We start from the raw sequence: 21,780 nt of genomic DNA on the forward strand, positions 1-21,780 counted from the left end.
AGATGGCGTAGCGGATAGAGCACTGGCCCTGGATTCAGGAGGACCTGAGTTCAAATCCAGCCTCAGACATAACACTTACTAGCTGTGTAACCCTGGGCAAGTCACTTAACCCTCAATGCCCTGCAAAAACAAACAAACAAAAACAAACAAATCTAAATGGAATCAACACAAATTTATAAGCATAAACTCCTTCTTCTGGTAGATAAGTAGATGAAGGATAAAACAGGTAATTCTCCAAAGAGAAGCCATAAACTATCAGCCTTTTGGAAAAGTTTTCAATATCATTCATTCATTCAGGAGAGAATACAAAATGGAAAAATTCTAGTGTACCACCTTGCATCCACCAAAGTGACCAAGATGCTGATTTAATATTAACAGTTAATGTTGGGGCGGAGGTGGGGAAATAGGCACATTCATCCATTGTTGTGAAGCTTGGAATTCATTCAACTCTTTTAGAAAGTAATATAACAGTGTATAATAAAAGTTTCAAAAATATTCATCTCCTTTATCCCAGCAATCCTACCTTTAGGAAGTTAGTGACAGAAAGAAATGACACATCTCTTATAAGATATTTTCATAGCATCACTCTTTGTAAGAGCAAAAAAATAGAAACAAAATACAGACTTAGTGACTAGGGAACAGCTAAACAAATTGTGGTATATGAATGTGTTGGAATATTATTGCACTGTAAGGAATGATGAATATGAAGAACATAAAGAGATGGAGGAAGACATATGAAGTGATATGGAGCGAAAATAGCAGATCCCAAAGAACTGTATAAGTAATGACTTCAACAATGGAAAGGAAGATAATATCAGACAGTAGAAAAAACAAAGATGAATACAATGGTGCTACCTGGTTAAAGTTAATATGCATAGTGTTTTCTTCAATCAACAAGTAAATGTACCTGTGCATGCATAACCTCTTTTTATTGTTGTTTTTCTTATCCATTTATGGAATTTTTTTTAAAAAAGGTTTTGTTTGCTGTTTGTTTTGCTTGGGGAAAATGGATCTGTTGTTTTTTTAAACCAATACTTTTAAATGCTTGATTTTATAAGAATTCCATAGGAACAACTGAAATGATGATTTCAAATCACACTTATTTTATTTTTTTTTTTAGTGAGGCAATTGGGGTTAAGTGACTTGCCCAAGGTTACACAGCTAGTAAGTGTTAAGTGTCTGAGGCCGGATTTGAACTCAGGTCCTCCTGACTCCAGGGCCGGTGCTCTATCCACTGCGTCACCTAGCCGCCCCCTCAAATCACACTTATTATCAAAGTGGCTCCCTGATGACCCCTACTTGGGAACTGGAATCACCTTAGGTACTAGAAAGTACAGAGATTAAGGGGCAATGCCTTCATTAACAAAATCTCTGGAAACCCAGCTTCTTCTAAACAGAGTACGGTAGGGAGGGAGCTGGGGGGGGCTGGCCCAGTGGCAGTAGCAGAAGTTGAGGAGGAGGAAGCAGCATGTCACTAAGTCTGATGAATGCTAGTCTCTGCTCTCAAGGAATAACACCCAAGGACGTAGATAACAACACCTAAGAGAAGGGCTGTTATCAGCAGAGTAAAAAGAAGGGGGTATGATTTCATTCCCCTGGGATAGTTCCTTGACAAAAGCCTAGTCTTGGACCAGTTAAGGCAAGGGGTCATACACTTGGGGCTGGAAGAGAATTTAGAGGCCATAGAGTCTAACGAGGAGAAAAAACCAACCTTGTCATCAGTGGATATCACTCCTAGCAATCTGAATAGTTCAGACCAATTTCCCAGTTACTCTTTGCTTCTCTTTACCAATGCATTTCCACTGTCTTGGCAATACCAGGGTAGGACACTGCTCCGCCTTTTTTCCTTTCCATGTGTCTGCTAATTTAAAGTGAGTTATCACCACAGGAGGGGGATTTCCCAGAGTACTTAGTGATGAATGAGCATCCCATGTGAGAAACTTCAAAATTCCTGCTTTGCTCTCAGTAAGCTGAGAAATAATAATCATAATTAAGAAGAAGAAGAAGCCCCAGATCTGAAGAATTTTAAATTTTACTTTCCTTACAACAACCCTTTAAGTTTGGGAGCATAAGGATTATTATTCTAATTTTACAGGTGTGAGGAAGCTAAGGCTCATGGGAACAAAGTGACTTGCTCATGGTCACAGGAAGTATGTAGGCCAAGGTTTGAACCTAGGTCTCTCCTGACAGCAGGTCCATCAATCTTTCAACTGATCAGATCTGACCATTGTCCCAGAAGTCTGTGATCCAGGTCAAGGCTAACTGCTTCCAATGGAGGTGGCAGCTAATGAGAAAATCATTCCAGCGGGGCTGCTCTCTTCCTGCCACGTGCTTGCATTCTATGTCCATCTTGGTCTTTTTGCAGTGATGTCCTCCTCTACTGCCTGTGAGTTTGCAGGGGATGTCGTGAGCCAAGTACATCTGGGTCCATTTATTCTCTACCTATATGTTTGCCCATTTAAAGTGGTTTGCAAATGGTGGCTGGTCATTCAAAGGGAAAATGGTCCCACCAGCTATACAAACATGGTGCAGAATGAAATGGGATTCTAGTGGGGGTCATGAAATTGGGGAGCATGAGCATCCCCTAGGAATGATTTAGATATTTGCATCCAGGCTGTAGTTAACCTTAGAAAAGAATGCTAGCAGGGACAATGTATACCTCTCTTTGGGGAAGACTGAGGATTTATTTCAATAAGTTGAATGTATATAATGTGGCAAGCCTGGCCTATCTCATTGGGGCCAACCCCACAGGCATGTGAGATTTTGTTTCTTACCCCATAGGAGGCACATCTGAATAAATAAAGCAATAGCATATTGTATGCATCTAACACACATGCACATGTACGCACACATATGCACATGTACACACATGCAGGAAAGAAGCCTGGAGTGTCTCATCTCATAAATAGGACATCTTTACAGGCTAAAAGCTGAGTCTTCACACACATAATTATTTCTGATCCCATCCTCTCACAACCCACCCCCACCCCAAACTCCTGGCTGGTCTTTCAGCAGTCGACTTACCATGACTATATCTGAAATCATTACTGTATTGGAATCCATGCCTTTGGATCTATGGGAATCTCCAGCTTTCTGGAGGAATGTGGTAAGTGACCCTAAGTCAAAGGGTGCTGCTGACCCAAGCTGAGGTCCCAATGTGCCAGTGTACCCATGTTGGCATCCATGTACCACCTTAAGGCAGGGCGACTATGGCATAATTTATCCTACACTTTAGGGGCAGTTCAGTGATATGACTTTGCCTTGTGTGGCTGCCATCAATGTGGACCTTGAGCAGACATTGTTTTTTCCCTGTGGAGTTCTTTGGAAAATTGTCTCTGATCAGAGGAATGAAAGGAATCTGAGCTCAGACAGTTCAAGATTGGTCTAAAGGTTGTTTCGGTTTTTTTGGGGGAGGGCATATTATATGATTGTCTGATCACAGATTTCGAGCCAGAAGGAACCTTAGAAGTCATCTAGTCTAACAATCTCATTTTACAGAAGGGAAAACAGAGCCTCAGAAACTTGTCCTCAGTTATTCAGGTAGCAAGTAGCAGAGCTGGGATTTGAACCCAGGTCCTCTTAACACCAAACCTAACAATCCAATCTGGGCCTATGCAAAAGTATTTCTGTTACTTATTCTGAGACCTAATCCTACTGTTCTATAACTGCCCAGGGATCTCAAACGTTTTCTCAAAGGTCATGAGATGTCAATTTGCTTTAAGAAGGCAGACAATGGTACATTGGCTGAATTGTTTCACCTACCTCTACCTCCTCTTTTACCAATCTCCTTGTTTTTTACCATCTGAGATGTCATGTGGCAAAATAAGTAAGACAGACTTGGAGTGATGAAGATCTGCAGAAAGACTCCAACCTTTGACATTTCTTAGCCATGTGGCCATAGTCAAGTCACTTCATGTCCTTGGAAGTCACTTTCCTCGTCCATAAAATAAAGGGGTTGAAGAAGATAGCCTCAGAGATCTCTTCCAGCTCTAGATCTAGTACCCTGTGTATGATCCTGGGCAAGTCTTTTCTTCTCCCTGGGCCTCAGTTTCCTCCTCTGTAAAGTGGGCAGATTGGACTCCAATTCAAGGTTTAGAATCCCACGACCCCATTTTGATCCATTGAGCTAGCTAATAGCCAAATGACAGTTAGGCCAGCTCTAGACTGCCTCAATGGGAAACAGGTAGAGGCCAACAAGTAAAAGCTTCACCATCTCATTTCATCCTTCTCTGAGACCTCCTGCTTCAGGCTGATAGAGGATATGAGACAGCACAGTACTACCAGGTTTTCAAAATGAAAATGAGGGGGCGGCTAGGTGGTGCAGTGGATAATGCATTGGCCCTGGATTCAGGAGGATCCGAATTCAAATCTAGACTCAGACACTTGACTCTTACTAGCTGTGTGACCCTGAGCAAGTCACTTAACCCTCATTGCCCCACAAAAAAAAAGAAAAAGAAAAAAGTCAAAATGAAAATGAGGATCTCAAAGATCCTGCATAATGAGTTCTGTGAGATCAAGATATCTTCTTCTTTGATAGGGTGACTAGATCAGGGGAAGGCTATGACCATATTATAGCTCCATTGTGTCGGTCAATAAACATTTACTAAGCGTCCATTATGTGCCAGACACTGTAATAAGTACTAGGGATATGCAAAGAGGCAAAAGATAATCCCTTCCCTCAAGGAGCTCACAGTTCAGTAGGGAAGACAACAAGCAAGCAAATATGTACAATCAGGCTACATACAGGATAAAAAAAAAATAAGAGAGGGAAGATAACATATTCTGTCAATATAGGTGACCAAATCTCTCACTACATCTCTCTAGACAAGATAGAGATGGAGACCAGATGACAGTAGCCAGTAAATGATAGAACCCAAAAAGTGTTGATTAATGGATTGATGTAAACCCAGAGTGAAATTTCTAGCAGAATTCTTGAGGGTTTTGCCCTTGGCCCTGTTCTGTTCAACATCTTTTCAATTACTTGGATGAAAGCCTAGAAGGTATACTTAACAAATTTGTGGAGGGTTAGTGAATACTTTGGAGGACAAAAATCAGATCCAACAAAATCTTGGCAGGCTGGAGTGATTGGACTAAAATTAATAAGATGAAATTTAATTGGGATAAATGTAAAGCTTGGCACTTAGGTTCAAAAAATCAACTGCATGGGTAAAGGATAGAGGAAGAGTAGCTATATAGAAGTTTATGTTAAAAAAAACACCTTAGGGGTTATAGTGGACTGCAAACAATATGAGTCAACAGTGTATTTGTGCCAGCCCCCAAAAAAGCTAATTCAATTTGAGATGTTTTCCATTAATTGTAGCAGTGTCTTGACTTGTCCTTCATAATCTGCCTTGACAACAGTCACATCTATAAAAATATGCTCTATAAGAATAGTACAGAATGAGGTAAGTGATGGGCTCACTTTACTGTGCTCATACCACATCTAATATATTGTATCTAATTCTGTAGGATATAATTTTAGGTGGGAACATTGACAAGAAGGGAGAAAGTCCAGAGGAGGGTGACCCAGATGGTGAGGGAAATAGAAACAAGGCTAAAAGATAAGCAACTGGATGAACTGGGGAAGTGTAGTCTAGAGATGAGATTAAATGGGGACAAGATTTCTATTTTCAACTATTTGAATGGTTGCTCTAAGAAAGAGGTATTGAGGGGCAGCTAGGTGGCTCTGCAGTGGATAAAGCATCAGCCCCGGATTCAGGAAGACCTGAGTTCAAATCCGGCCTCAGACACTTGACACTAGCTGTGTGACCCTGGGTAAGTGACTTAACCCTCATTGCCCTGCAAAAAACAAACAAACAAAAAGAGAAAGAGGTATTGGACTTGTTTTCCTTGTCCAACAAAGGGCAAAATTAGGGTGGAAGTGACAGAGAGCCAGATTTTGACTCAAAAAAGGAAAATGTAATTAGAATTATCCTGAAATGGAATTGGCTGCCTTTGGCAGTAAACGAATTGTCTTCAAGTGGATATCTGATGATGGTTGGGAATATTTTAAGGGCAAATATGCTTCAGGTAGCAGTTGGATTCAATGACCTCTGAAGTCCTTTTCAATTCAATTCTTTGTTTATCACCTTAGGAAAGCAGGTACACAGAGGACAGATTAGCCTAGAACCATAATGTGGAGAAACAAGCCTAATGGCTCTCTTACCCTTGTTTATATTAGAGAAATTGGAGCATCATGGAACTGCATTCAGGGATTTCAGATGTGTACCTTTACTAACACTGTGAATCATAGAAACCCTCTAAATCCCAAGGTAATTAGGAACTCCTAGAGATCATGTTTCGATATGTTCTCAATAAAGAGTAGAAAAGTTTTTCTAAGAACTGAGTAGCTCATTCTGTGTTTTGGGTTAGATAAAAATGTGTTCCATGTACAATGTTGTTTTAGCCTAAGTGCTTGCAGGGGAGTTGAGGGCCCATTTGGGCAGAGCAAAAATGACCCAAACACTAATGTTTCTAAGCTTTCTTTGGGTAGGGATATGAGCCAGAGGCATTTTGTGAGAGATGTGAGCCAAATAGTATTCTTAGGGTTTCACTGGGGGGGGGGTGGATGTCAGAAAAATTTTATGAGAGAATGTCCTCAAATCGCACTCAGGTTTTTCATGTCAAGAGCCAGGTTCTAATTGACACATAGGTTGCTCGATAGCAGACAGACAACCAACCACCCTTTGTTCCCACCAAATGGCAAGCATAACCCTTGAGACTCTTAGATATAATTACACTTCTGCTCTGTAATAGTATATTAATCACAAGAAACATATTCCTTAGTTTCAATTTCACAATTGAGGGTAATTACAAGATGTTAAAACTAGATTATAGACAATTAAACACTGTACATCAGGGAGCTTTTTAGGTGGTCTAGAGGGAGAGCTGGGTTGGGTTTCCAGTGCCATTTTCCATAGCGCTTTTCTCATTGTGCCTGAGGATGGATCAATGGGAAGCAAGCATTTTCCATAGTGTTCCCCACCTTTCTCATCCCACTCTTATTTTTTTTTTGGTCTTTCTATATAGCCATTATTTCCTCAGAAACTTAGAAAATAATGTAAAATATGAGGAGAGAAAAGGAGAAATGAGGTGAGAACTTAAGCCACAGATAGCCAATCAGAATCCAGAGGCTTCACAGAAGAGGAATCAACAAGGAGAATTGAAGTGAAGGAAATGGAGGAGTTGGGTAAATTTTTTTCTTTTTCAGAAGTCTTTCTTAAATACCTTATGTGTTCTTTCTGAGGGGATTTCATACAAAAATAAGACATACTTCTTGCTTTCAAGGACCTCATATGCTATCTATGAAGGCAAGATGAACACCATTCATTCATCTGTCCCACAAATATTTATTGAGCATCAACTGTGTGCTCAAGTGAGTATAGAAGAAAGATATTATGAAAAAAAATGGAAAACATGGATTGGGAGTTAGAAATTGAAGAGTCCAAACACTTGAATTTACACAGAAGCCTCATAACTATATATCATGAATTCTTTCTTTAAGAAGAGCCAGGAGGTAAGAAATAGAGTGGAGGATCAATGGAATAGGCTAGGCACAGGAAACACAGTAGTAAATGACACTAGTAATGTAGTGTTTGATAAACCCAAAGACTCCAGCTTCTGGGATAGGAACTCAGTATTTGACAAAAACTGCTGGGAAAACTGGAAGATAGTATGGCAGAAATTAGGCATAGACCAACATCTTACACATTATACTAAAATAAGGTCAAAAGGGATACGTGATTTAGACATAAGAGGTGATACCATAAGTAAATTAGGAGAGAAAGGAATAGTCTACCTTTCAGATCTTTGGAAAGGAGAACAGTTTATGACCAAACAAGAGATAGAGAATATTATAAAATGCAAAATGGATGATTTTGATTACATTAACTTAAAAAGGTTTTGTACAAACAGAAGCAATACATCCAAAATTAGAAGGGAGACAGAAAGCTGGGAAACAATTTTTGTGGCCAATACTTCTGATAAATGCCTCATCTCTAAAATATATAGGGAACTAAATCAAATTTATAAGAATCCAAGTCATTCCCCAATTGAGAAATGGTCAAAAGATATGAACAGTCAGTTTTCTGATGAAGAAATCAAAGCTATCTATTCCCATATGAAAAATGCTCTAAATCTCTAATGATTAGAGAGATGCAAATTAAAACAACTCTGAGGTACCACAATTGGAAGTTGAGGGGATGCCCATCAATTGGGGAATGGCTGGACAAGTTGTGGTATATGAATGTAATGGAATACTATTGTGCTGTAAGAAACAATGAGCAGGAGGAGTTCAGAGAAACCTGGAGGGTCTTGCGTGGGTTGATGATGAGTGAGATGAGCAAAACCAGAAGAACATTGTACACAGTATCATCAACATTAAGTGTTGATCTACTGTGATGGACTAGATTCTTTTCACCAATGCAATGGTACAGAAGAGTTCCAGGGGACTCATGATGGAAGAGGATCTCCAAATCCGGGGGAAAAAAAGAACTGTGGAGTATAGATGCTGATTGAACCATACTATTTCTTTTGTTTTTGGTGCTGTTGTTTTTCTATTTTGAGGTTTTTCGTTATTGCTCTGATTTTTCTCTTATAACATGACTAATGTAGAAATATGTTTAATGTTATTATATATATATATATATATAAAACCTATATCAGATTACCTGCTGTATAGGGGAGGGAGGAGGGAGGGTAGGGAAGGAGAAAAATCTAAAATTCGAAAGCTTGTATAAACAAAAGTTGAGAACTATCTTTACATGTAACTGGAAAAAAATAAAATACTTTATTAAAAAAAGGAAAAGGAAAAAAAAAGAAGAGCCGGGGGCGCAGCTAGGTGGCATAGTGGATAAAGCACTGGCCCTGGATTCAGGAGTACCTAAGTTCAAATCCAGTCTCAGACCCTTGACACTGTGTGACCCTGTGTGACCCTGTGTGACCCTGGGCAAGTCACTTAACCCCCATTGCCCCCCCCAAAAAAAGAAGAACCAGGAGATGGAAATACTGGGGAGCACCAAACAACAATAAAAATGTCCTCCATGAAAGCCATAACTCCAGGGAGTTCGGCTTCTTTTTCCTCTTTGCCCCAGTAAATCAAGTGCATTTTAGCTTTTTGGTGGATGAAGAATGGTTATCATCCAGTCTAGAAAAAGCAGTTTGATGATGGGTAGCTAACAGAATTGGCCCATCAACAAATACATCTTTGCTTAACAATGCAGATGAATTGGACCAAAAATTGAATAGGAGAAAGGTGGTTTGGGTTCAACTTGGAAAATTGTGCAATTAGTGATCCTAAGATTCTCCTTGAAGCAAAAACCCATCTTTTATTAGCAGTGATATCCTTCTGATGACATTGTATGGCTATGAAATCTCTAAGAGGCCTCTTAGTCCAGTGGTCTTTACACTCTATCATGTTAGCATTCCTAATCCAATTTGATTTACCAACACCCTAAGGCAATGTTTGGTGATTTAAAAAAACCACTGGATTGGCAGTCAGAGAACCTGGGTTCAAATCTTGGCTCTGCTAATTGCTACCTGTGTCACCTTGGCCAAGGTTCTTCCCATCTCGCCCTGAAGAATCCTTTCCACATCTTCCTAGACTCTTCTTGGTTCTGTTTCCATCTAAGATTTAGGCAGCTTAGTGGTGTGGTGGATAGAGTGCTGGGCATGTAGTTAGGAAGAACTAAGTTCAAATCTGGCCTCGGACACCTACTAGCTGTATGACCCTAGGCAAGTTACTTAATCTTTGTCTGCCTCAGTTTCTTCAACTATAAAATGAGGAAAATAATAGCACCTACTTCCAGTGTTATTTATGAAGATCAAATGAGACAATATTTGTAAAGTGCTTAGCACAATGCCATGGCACATAGTAGGTGCTGTGTAAATGTTGTTGTTGTTGTTATTATTATTATTATTAGTCACTTAATAGCTGCAGACCTTCAGTAAGTCACTTTCTATCTCTAAGCCTTGGTTGTTCATCTGTAAAATGATAATCTTTTCCCTGAGTACATTCAAGAGGATCAGAGGAGAGGATGGAAGTGAACATTCTTTGTAGACCATATGATATCGGGGACCACATTGTGCAGAGCCTCAAATGCCAGGCAGAAGAGTTTGGACTTGATACAATAAGGAATAACTCACCTTCTTGAAGCATTTTCCCCACAACAACCCCATGAGATAGGTAGATAGTGTGAATATTATTTTCACCATTTTATAGAAAAGGGAACTTAAAGAAAAGAAGGGAATGATTCGTCCAGGGTCACCCTACTAATAGGTCACCTGGGTTACCCATTGGAGCTGGGAGTCAAATCCTGATCTTCCTGACTCCAGGCTCATCATACCTCCCAGAGGATCATTATGTGTCCTAACTGGGACAAAAGAAAGTGAAGACTTAAAGGTTTTGAATCTGGAACACTGGGACAAGGTTCTCTGCCTGGCTCTTGACAGAGATTCCTTTGTCTTTTCTGGGACTGGGTGCAAATGTTTTTCTAGAACAAGTGTTTATAGCTGGCTCCATGAAAGTGTTTTATCCCCAAAGAGGAGCTATGGTCAGTGACCAAGGAGAACCTAATAAATGGGCAGAGTACAACTTGGTTTAATATCACCAGTCTTATTTGGCTTGTTGCCTTTTTCTTGAACCAGACCTACCCTTTAGTTCCTGAATCTTGCCTCATGAATTTGCATTTCAAATTCCCAAAATCAATGAATTCCATCTTGGCATTCAAAACAAGGTGGTAAAAAAAAAACCTGGTGGTAGTTGATAGAGGGTTAGTCTCAAAGCCAGGAAGACCTGGGTTCAAATTTCACCTCTGACACATACTGGTTGAGTATTTACCTCCTTATTGTTCTTGACAACTCTATAAGACTATAAATTTTAGAGAAGTTGCTGACCTGCATTAGTTGTGATGAGATATTGGGATTTAGCAGATACTGATTGAATCGAGTGAGAGTGATTGACTGCTGATTAAGCCTACTTCGAGTTAATTGGATTGTAATCACACCTGGCTATCCCTTAAGAAGGTATTGTTCTCAGAAACTAGACTGTGAACTCGACTTGAGAACACCTTGGAAGACAATGGATTTGGATGACACCAACCAATCACCTTGAAACAGTGTGTAAGGACCGCCTCTGTTCCAGATCTATAAAAAAGCTTCCACAAACAGCTTGCTAAGGGTGTTCCTGATTAAAGCAGGCTCGTGGAGGAGGACTTCAGGAAGAACCCAACCAGGCTGGAACTCTAGACTGGAGCTGAAGCTTCTGATTTAAGGCGACCACAATTTAGATTTTAAACATCACATAGTGGAGGAAGTTTCTTCACCAGGGAATTTTCTATACCAGGGAAATCACAGGTCCATTTTCTATCTTCATCCTTACTCAAAACAACATCAAAAAGAAATTATTTTAATTTACTCTAGGGTTTCCTTAATGACAATTCAAGCCAATCCAATCCAATAAGAATTTATTAAATGCCTACTATATGCTAAGACAATAGCAAATATCACATCGGAGGGTATGGTAAAAGTGTCTAATCCTTTTCAGTAGTAGGAACTAGGTGCAAACGGGCAAAACATAGTCTTCATAGGATAGAATAGTGCTCTGAAAATTCTCTCTGGCTCTCAGAGAACTAGTGGCTTCTTTTCCCATAGCTCTATACTTTTGTGGGAAGTATTATTTATCTTTAGTGTAGGAGTTTTTAATGTGTGAATTACCCAATCATATTCTTGGATCAACCCTCATTCTACTAGGAAAATTCCTTCCCTTCATGACATCACTATCTATGTGTTCCATTGTCCTCTAACTCAAGGATGCATTGAATAAGATTTTAATCAGGAATATTAAAAATAGCAAATACTATCACTTGACTTTGAAAGAATGTCCCCTCTAGACTCTTCCTTAGACCAAGGGGCAACCTTTTTTATTTGTAGACAGGGTAACACCCCTCCTTCCGCTCAACCTCAACTCTGCTAGTCACTTACAAAGGTAGCTGGTATGGGCAGCTAGGTGGCGCAGTGGATCAAGCACCAGCCCTGAATTCAGGAGGACCTGAGTTCAAATCCGACCTCAGACACTTGACACTAGCTGTGTGACCCCAGGCAAGTCACTTAACCCTCATTGTCCTGCAAAACAAAACAAAGAAAAGGTAGCTGGTATGCTATTCATTTGGGGCTTTTTCATTCATGGGAAAAATCTACATAAGTTAAGCACAGTGATATATTGGTAAATGTTTAATGACCAGCTCACTGAATGTATAATACACTTCAATTTAACTTGCATCATTAATATTTTCTCCATCATTTTCTTTTCTTTTTTTTTTGGTGAGGCAATTGGGGTTAAGCAACTTGCCCAGGGTCACACAGCTAGCAATTGTTAAGCGTCTGAGGCCGGATTTGAACTCAGGTCCTCCTGACTCCAGGGCCAGTGCTCTATTCACTGTGCCACCTACCTGCCCCCATCATTTTCTTAAGTCTAGACAATCAACGAATCAATGAATTGAACCTTGATTTGTAGTGTCTGCCAATTTCCAAGGTATAAATGCTCACACTGAAAATTTAACAGTCATATACCATGAGCCACTATCAGCTGGCTCTAGTGCATCCCTGGTAAGGGATCTGTTGGTATGGTACACAGAAACTCAGATGATAACTTCTTTTTTTCCCTCTTGGAGTTCTAATGGATGGAATCCTAAATAAATAAATGGATGGAGGAGGAGGAGGAGGAAGAGTAGTAGTAGTAGTAGTAGTAGTAGTAGTAGTAGTAGTAGTAGTAGTAGTAGTAGTAGTAGTAGTAGTAGTAGTAGTAATTTAAGGGTGCGAGGGAAAGCATTAATAATTAGGAAGATAAGGAAAGACTTTGTATGGGGGACATTGAACTAAACCTTGAAGGAAGTTAGCAGTTCCAAAAGGCCCAGGTAAGGAAGAACAACATTCCAGCTAAGGGAGTTGGTCTAGGTAAAGGCAGGGAGATAGATGATAGACTGTTTTGAACAGGGAAGAGCAAGCAGGCCACTTAAGTGGAATGGAGATTATATGAGTGGGAGTGATATGTAATCATCCTGGAAAGACAAGCTGCTGGCAGATTGTGAAGGATTTTCAATGTTGAACAAAGCCTTAGTACTTCATCCTAGAGGCAACCGGGAGAGGTGATGGGGCCGCACTTATTCACTAGAAACTCTTGTAAAATTGCCTTGAGGGGGGCAGCCAGGTGGCACAGTGGATAGAGCACCTGCCCTGGATTCAGGAGGACCTGAGTTCAAATCCGGCCTCAGACACTTAACAATTACTAGCTGTGTGACCCTGGGCAAGTCACTTAATCCCAATTGCCTCACCAAAAAAAAAAACTGCCTTGAGGATTTGATGATACCATAGGATCAGCCCCTGTTCGTGTTACTCTCATAGACAGCAAAGTTGGGGTGGGGTGGGGGCAAAGGGGTTCCCTAACTGATGGAAAAATATGAAAGCTGCAGGTTTAGAGTTTGATGTTCTGATGAATGGGGTTGATAGTCCAGTTACATAGAAAGTGAATGAGCCCCTCAAAGCCCTTTATGAGTTCAGAGTATCAAGGCAAGATGATCTCCATCTTTGGGTCCTTGAAGAAGGCCACTGAGCTACCATCAGTGATCTTTGAAAGATTCTGAAAAATGGAAGAGCTGCCACAGGATTGGAGATGGGCAAATGGTATCTCAGTTTACAAAAAAGGAAAAAGTAGATTCAGTAAATGATAGACCAGCGAGCTTTACCTCAACCATGCATGAGGAAAGCAGATTTTGCTAAGGTCCCAGGATGAGCCTTGAGACTATTTAGAAATGGCCTTGCTAGTTTTGGATTTATCATTTTGAAACGTAGATTTGCATTATTTTCCTCAAACATTTTATCTTAAGGAGGCTGGAGGTTGGAGGTTGTTTATCCTTTGTTCTCAGAGAGGACCACGATATCAGGGTGATATCATGACTTGCACTGAATTGGATTTGAGTGAGGCTGGGCCGTGCAAGGCCATCAACCTCATTTTCTCCTCCAGAGCCATCCGGGTGCAGTGGCAAGATATGTATCAGGACGACTGGAGATGAGGGAATTGGGGTTAAGTGACTTGCCCAGGGTCACACAGCTAGTAAATGTCTGAGGTCAAATTTGAACTCAGATTTTCCCAACTTTAGGGCCAGTGCACTATCCACCATTTTAAGGATTAGAGGGAGAAAAGACGGGAGGAACCAACATAACAGGAGTTACCAGACCTCAACAAGAAGTTCTGAAAAGACCTTAAGAATGCCAAAGTAGTAGGACTTTGGGCCAGGGTAATCAGGTCAACTGAGGCACCAATATGAAAATGTGATAAGACTGAGAGGGGGCAACAGAAAAGTTTGCTGCCCAAATATGGACTAGTCATGTGAAAGGCTATGCCAATATTGAAGATAAAAAATAATGGCATGGGCCATCCAGGATTCATGTTTGGGGAGGTGTGAAGGGGAGCAGCATTATCTGTGGGGGGTCACAGGCATGGGAAGAGGGAGGGCTTGGCCTTGTTGAATATGAAGTCTTGCATTTCTGGAAGAAGGGGAAATTTCAGCCACATGTTGTTTTGCTTTTGGTTTTGGTTTTTTTCAGGGCAATGAGGGTGAAGTGACTTGCCCAGGGTCACACAGCTAGTAAGTGTCAAGTGTCTGAGGCCGGATTTGAACTCAGGTCCTCCTGAATCCAGGGCCTGTGCTTTATCCACTGCTCCACCTAGCTGCCCCCAACACATCTTGTACTGGGAACTGCTTCTCCATAACTGCTTGGGAATATGTTTTCAGTTTAAGAAAATTATCACTCAAATCTCTTTAAGCTACTTCCTAGCTATATGACCTTGGGTGAGTTCTTTCCCTTCTCTTCACCTCAGTTTCCTCCTCTGGAAAATAAAGAGGTTGGAATCAATGATCTTTAAGATTCCTTCCAATTCTAGCATCCTACAATTCTCATGAAGTTGATGTAACCATAAGTTTGTATTAGATTGAATGAATTGAGACGTGGCTGAGTTGTCAGCTGGTCTTGTTTTGTTCCAAGGAATGGGTAGGAGAGGAGGGAAGGAAATTCAGAAATGATAGTCAGGAGCAAATGACATCAATAACCAGATTTTTAAAAAAAACCTCATATGCACATTAATTAATGATCAAAAATAACTCTCTTAATTCAGTAAAATGTTTTCTTCTAGTAGATTTTGAAGTCAGGATAAATTTCCATTGAGTTATTCAGATTCTCGCCCCAGGGTCTCTGGTGGCTCGTATTCACAAATTGGGAGGGATTGGGGTTCAGTTTGGGTCCAGAGTTCAACTTAACAGTTCAAATCAACCAGGCACTCATGCAACAAATAGGGTTGAGGGGGCGGTCTCCCCAGTCTGGGGTAAATCTCTACCTGTGGACAAGGCTGAATCTTGGTCCCTAGTTAGGGTTAGGACCCAGGTCCAGGCCATGCAAGAGACCAGTGCTGACTTTTTTGGAGTCTTTGCTTTATGAAATACTATGTTTCTAAAAAAAAGGCGTAGGCAGACGAAAATGTAGTAAATCAAATGTTACTTTCAATGCACTAGGGGAGCTGGCTTTTTAAAGGAGTCCTACTGTGAATCCTTTTGAAAGTAAAAGATTTAAAAAAAAAATAAAGAATCCCTCCTTAATTTATCTCTTATGTAAAACCAATTTTTCATCAATCAAATTTCCTTAAAGAAAGCATTCTTAACTCTTTTGTGTGTACCTTAGACTCCTTTGGCAGTCTGCTGAAGCCTACAGACCCCTGCTCGGAATCATGTTGCTAAATGCATAAAATATATAGGATTAAAAAGAAGACCAATTATGTTGAATTATATTGAAATTCAATTACACTGAAATACAGTTACTGAACTATTTTTTTAAAAGTTCACAGACCCCTGATTAAGAACCTCTGGTAAAAGATGTTTTGGAGAAGGTGGTACAAAATTTGATAGCTGTGTGTTTTTTGGAATGGTGGGGGGGAGAATCAGGACCTGTGATTTCATCTTCATGTGGGACTCCCAGTGTGGAAAATCCCGTTGCTGATTTAGATTGTTAAGTCATTTGCAAAAGTCCTAGAGGGGACAGCTACTAAGAGGTTAAGAGTTTGCCCATGGTCACACAGACAATATGGATGGAACTTGAACCCAGATCTTCCTGACTCTAAAGCCAGCCCCTCTCTCCCACTATATCCTGCTGCCTTTCTATAGCTATGGAATCTAAAGACAAGCAGTTGTCATGCTGTCCCTGGGGATGATGGCTGACTTCCAGCTGGGAGAATAAAGGCTACAAATGACAATATCCTCTTACCATATTACCTTGTCTTCAGAGATTGCCAGCCAGAACTCTGAATCAACATTAACACCAGTCACTTTTATTAAGTGTTGCCAAATCCCATTAATTAGGAATGTATTAAGTGTAGCTGTGGGGGTGCTACATGAGTACTCTCAACTAGGGAAATGAGTATAATGTAGTAGAAAGATTCCTGGTTCTGACGTCACAGGACCTGGCCTTGAATCCTGGTTATGACCTTTCCTAGATTTAGCTTCCTCTCCTATAAGACGAGGAGGCTGAATTCGATAGTATCTAAGTTTCCTTCCATCCCTAAATCTCATATGTTCCTGGCACCTCCTCCCTGAATCTCCCCAGGTTCAATCCTGGTGCTTTCCCAAATCATTACTCACCCGGCCCATTGTTCCTTGGTCCTTTTCAGGCAATTGAGAGAATACCTTGATTACACAAGTCTAGCCTACCCCACTGCCTTGTCCTATGTGTGATGTCATTATCAGCTCTTTGTCTCAAACTCTATATAAGTTTGAGCTCTGATTGGCTTTTTTTTCTTTCTTTTGCTGGGCAATGAGGGTTAAGTGACTTGCCCAGGGTCACACAGCTAGTAAGTGTCAAGTGTCTGAGGCCGGATTTGAACTCAGTTCCTTCTGAATCCAGGGCTGGTGCTCCATCCACTGCACCACCTAGCTGCCCCCTCTGATTGTTTTTTTTTGGGGGGGAGGGGTTGTTTTTTGGTGAGGCAATTGGGGTTAAATGACTTGCCTAGGGTCACACAGCTAGTAATTGTTAAGTGTCTGAGACCAAATTTGAACTCAGGTCCTCCTGAATCCAGGGCCAGTGCTCTATCCACTGTGCCACCTAGCTGCCCCCACCATACCCTTCTTAGGAAGGTATCACTACTCCCTGTTACCTCTTCAAGTTGATCAACCTTCTATGATTCACAAAAGGGAAAAGCATTCTCTTTTCCTGTAAAGCCAAAGCCTACTTTCAGAATGGGGGATACATTGAGAGACATGGGTAACATTCTGGGTTGCTTTGCCTACCTGCACTTCTTGGTTATAAGGGCTCTACTGGGGAAGTGGAAGTAATTTTTGTTTTGTGTTTGTTTTTGCGGGGCAGTGAGTGTTAAGTGACTTGCCCAGGGTCACACAGCTAGTAGATGTCATGTGTCTGAGGTCAGCTTTGAACTCAGGTCCTCCTGAATCCAGGGCCGGTGCTTTATCCACTGTGCCACCTAGCTGCCCCCAGAAATAATTTTTGAAAAAACATCAATAAGATTTTTTTAAGAAGTAGGAGAGAGGGGCGGCTAGGTGGCGCAGTGGATAAAGCACCGGCCTTGGATTCAGGAGTACCTGAGTTCAAATCCGGCCTCAGACACTTGACTTACTAGCTGTGTGACCCTGGGCAAGTCACTTAACCCCCATTGCCCAGCAAAAAAAAAAAAAGAAGTAGGAGAGGAAGAGAAATAAACACAATGCCAGGCTATGCTAAGTACTTCATAAATCTTATCTCATTTGATTCTCATCATAGCCCTTAGAAGAAGGTACTGTTATTATTCCCATATTACAGTTGAGAAAACTGAGACAGACAGAGGTTGAGTGACTTGTGCAGTCACACAGCTAGTAAGTGTCAGAGGCTAGATTTGAACTCCGCTCTTCCTGACCCCAAGCATCATTGCCTACCTTCAGTGTCCTCCTACTTAACAAGTCAAAAGCCACAGAACACCTCCTCCTATCAGGTGAGAAAATGGCTCAGTAATGATGGTTGAAATCAGGGAGGCCCCCAGACTACGTGAAAGGCATGATTTCTTTGGGGGAGGATAAAGATGAGCAGCATGGATACAGGAATCTCTGAAGTTCCTTTTTCTCCACTGAGTAGCCAGAGGAGTTTATGATCCCACTTCTCTAGGCTGGGCACCTATTAAACAATGTGGGGATGCTTAAGGTAAAATTGCACCCAATTCTAGTTAGAACTGGCTGCTGAAACTTCCCTGCAAACCTGTTGATGTGGTACAATCCTCATCCTGAGTAGGGCTTCCTGGTTCATTTTTAGAGATTGCCCCACCCCTTCCTATTGGCCTATATTTGCTGACCCTGTTGCCCTATCTGTGACATGACAGTTGCTGCTGCAGGCCCTTTGTCTACACATCCCATATAAACCTGGGTCCCCTCTCTCCTCACTACCTCCCCCCCCAATGTTTGTGCCTTTGACAGTAGCATACTTTCCAGTGTTCATCTAGGCCATCACCCTTCATGTTATTCTTAGGGTGGTGGAAGCAAGGGAGGTCTCCTGACTGAATGGCTGTACATCTGCCCATGCCTTCCCATACTGAGCTTGGCTGTGGATATCAATAAACCATTGTGACCCATCTCAATGTTGATGCATGCCATTTACCTGTACACTGAACTACAGTTAGTTACAAGTAGCCCAGTGAAACAAGACTTTTCCATATCTTTGTCCTCTCATGTAGATGTCACTGAAGGATGGTACTGTGCTTTGCATCCTTGTTTTCTAATGAGGTCTCTATGAAACACTTAAAAGTTAGAGGAAGAACAAAATTTCCAAAATAAAAGCATTTGACTTAGAATGCCTCTTGATGATTAATGCTGTTGCAGAGGATGATTGATGATCAGCCATGAATAAACTTGGAAAAGGTCAAGTTTTGTAAGAATGCTTCACCCAACAGGAATCACAAGTTGATTCCTGGCCCTGGTTATTGGCATTGTTTGAGTGCCTTATTAATTCTACACTAAAATGAACTCGAGATTGATAGAGATGATTCTCCCTTCCTCTTGGTCCTATATCATCTGAATAACTCACAGTAGTAGTGGAGGGTCAAGTCTAGATTTTGCCTCTCCGAGTGATAACTTTAGTCCCTTATTGCTCCTCCTGATTTGGGGTCATGTGGTTCCCCCCTCCACTGCTGCCATCTCTGTGGTTCCTCCATTGCTTTGACGGTAGACATTGTGGCACTCACCAGCAAATGGCAGGCTTTCTGGGTCCTCTGAAATCACATCACAATAAGCAGCTGCCTCCTCTCCCAGACCTCCATATTAGCACTGTATTAGAGAAGAATGGGGCAGGAAGGAGGCAGGCTGACCAATGCCTAGATCAGTCTTGGGAGGGACAACTCTTCCTCTTTCTCTCAGTGAAGGAAGTCTCAGCTGTTGACCTACTTTGATTAAAAGCTGCGCTCATTCTTTATGATGTTCTGGACACTTACGGAAGATGCGAGTTTAAGAAGAAGTTTTCTTTCTTTTTTCCTTTCCAAAACCCTTGTTGTACTTTGTTCAGCTGATGTTTTTTGATGATTGCACATTAATGAATGAAATGTCTCCCTGGCAGGAGAATTAGTTGTGATATTTTTATCTATTATATCTTGAGACCAAGAGACAAGACTTATTGAGACCTGGGGACAAGACTTATTGAGACCAGGAGACAGATGTTATTGAGACCTAAAACTGGCGTTATCAAGACCCAGGGACAGGTGTTGCTGAGAATGGGAGATAGAAATTATTAAGAGCCAGAGACAGAAATTATTAAGACCCGGAGACGGGAATTATTGAGATCAAGAGACATGTGTTATTGCAGCCCAGAGAACAGCAATATGGGTCCAAAGAATGCACCCTGGGTTTAAAATCAGAACATATGGTTTAGAAAACAGACTCTACTAGTTACTATGTTGTTTTTTGGGGGTTTTTTTTGCTGGGCAATGGGGGTTAAGTGACTTGCCCAGGGTCACACAGCTAGTATGTGTCAAGTATCTGAGGCCAGATTTGAACTCAGGTACTCCTGAATCCAGGGCTGGTGCTTTATCCACTGCGCCCACCACCTAGCTGCCCCCCTGCTAGTTACTATTGATGTGACTGGCCAAATCCTTCCCTTTCTCTGGGTCTCAGTTTCCTTATCTGTTAAATAAGTGGGTAAGACCAGATGACCTCTTAGGTTCCTTCCAGATATAAATTTGTGACATTATGAATCCCTTTATTACTGAGTCTCCATCATTACAGAGAAACAGAGAAACAAGTCATTGAGATATATCACAAGGATTATTGAGAACCAAAGAAAAGTATTTCTAAGTGAATTGTAGTCTTTAGAGACTTGCATTCTTCTCTTTTGTTTTACTCTTTGTGGAAGCAGATAATGAGTTAGATAAGAAAGTGCCTTGGGCTAATGACAAATCCTTACTGGGGGGGGGGGAGTAGCCAGAGCTCTGGATTTGGGAGTCAGAGAAACCCTAGTTTTAAATTCTGCCTCAGACATTTACTTGCTACATGGTCCTGGCAAATTTATTTAACCTCTCCAAGCCTCAGTTTCTTTATCTGCAAATTGGGGGTGATAATAGCACCCGTCTCCCAGAATTATTATAAGGCTCAAATGAGTTCGTGTATGTAAAGCGCTATATAAGTGGCAACTGTTATTCTGGGACACACCTAGCCTAAAAAGTAAAAATAGAGAATGGAGACAGTTATTGGGAGAAGTCACAAGAGAGAATTTTAGCTTAAGTTCCATGTATATCTGAGGCAAAAGGGTTTGGGGAACAAAATCATGGTGGAATGGCTGATTTGTGTTTCAGCTTTAAAATGTAGCCTCAGGCTGTGACTTCACAGTGTCAATCTGATTTTGACTGAAGGGGGTGGGACTTGATTAGGCTCTTTTTCAAATCCTAACAGTGTCAAAAAAATCATCCAACTTATAGGATATTAGAGATGGAATGGACCACAAAACCCAACCTTCTCATTTGGGGGGGGGGGGTGAGGCAATTGGGGTTAAGTGACTTGCCCAAGGTCACACAGCTAGTAAGTGTTAAGTGTCTGAGGCCGAATTTGAACTCAGGTACTCCTGACTCCAGGGCCGGTGCTCTATCCACTGTGCCACCTAGCTGCCCCCCCAACCTTCTCATTTTAAAAATGAGGAAACAGAGGCCTAGAGAGGTTATAAATAGATTAATAACTAACCTGGAGTCACTAGGGCTATATTTTCCTCATTACATTTGAATCTGGGGGCGGCTAGGTGGCGTACTGGATAAAGCACCGACCCTGGAGTCAGGAGGACCTGAGTTCAAATCAGGCCTCAGACACTTGACACTTACTAGCTGTGTGACCCTGGGCAACTCACTTAAGCCCCATTGCCCCGCAAAAAAAACAAAACAAAAAACATTTGAATCTGGTTTGGACCACACAAGAGTTTTATAGGTCATACAGCCCTGCCACTGTTTGACACCTCAGGTATAGTGGAGAGAAAGAACACTGGATGGTCTTGGAGTCAGGAAGACCTGAATTGAAATCCTGCCTCTGCCATCTACTAGTTGTGTGACCCTGGTCAGGTTACTTAACCTCTGTTTGCCTCAGTTTCTTTACCTGTAAAATCAGAGGGATAGACTTGATGACCTCAAAGGTCCCTTCCAGTTTTAAATATATGGTCCCATGGGCTTAAAGAAGGTGGAGGGGGCAGCTAGGTGGTGCAGTGGATAGAGCAGCGGCCCTGGAGTCA

The sequence above is a fragment of the Dromiciops gliroides genome, chromosome X (genome assembly GCF_019393635.1).
Source record: "Dromiciops gliroides isolate mDroGli1 chromosome X, mDroGli1.pri, whole genome shotgun sequence".
Taxonomy (NCBI): domain Eukaryota; kingdom Metazoa; phylum Chordata; class Mammalia; order Microbiotheria; family Microbiotheriidae; genus Dromiciops; species Dromiciops gliroides.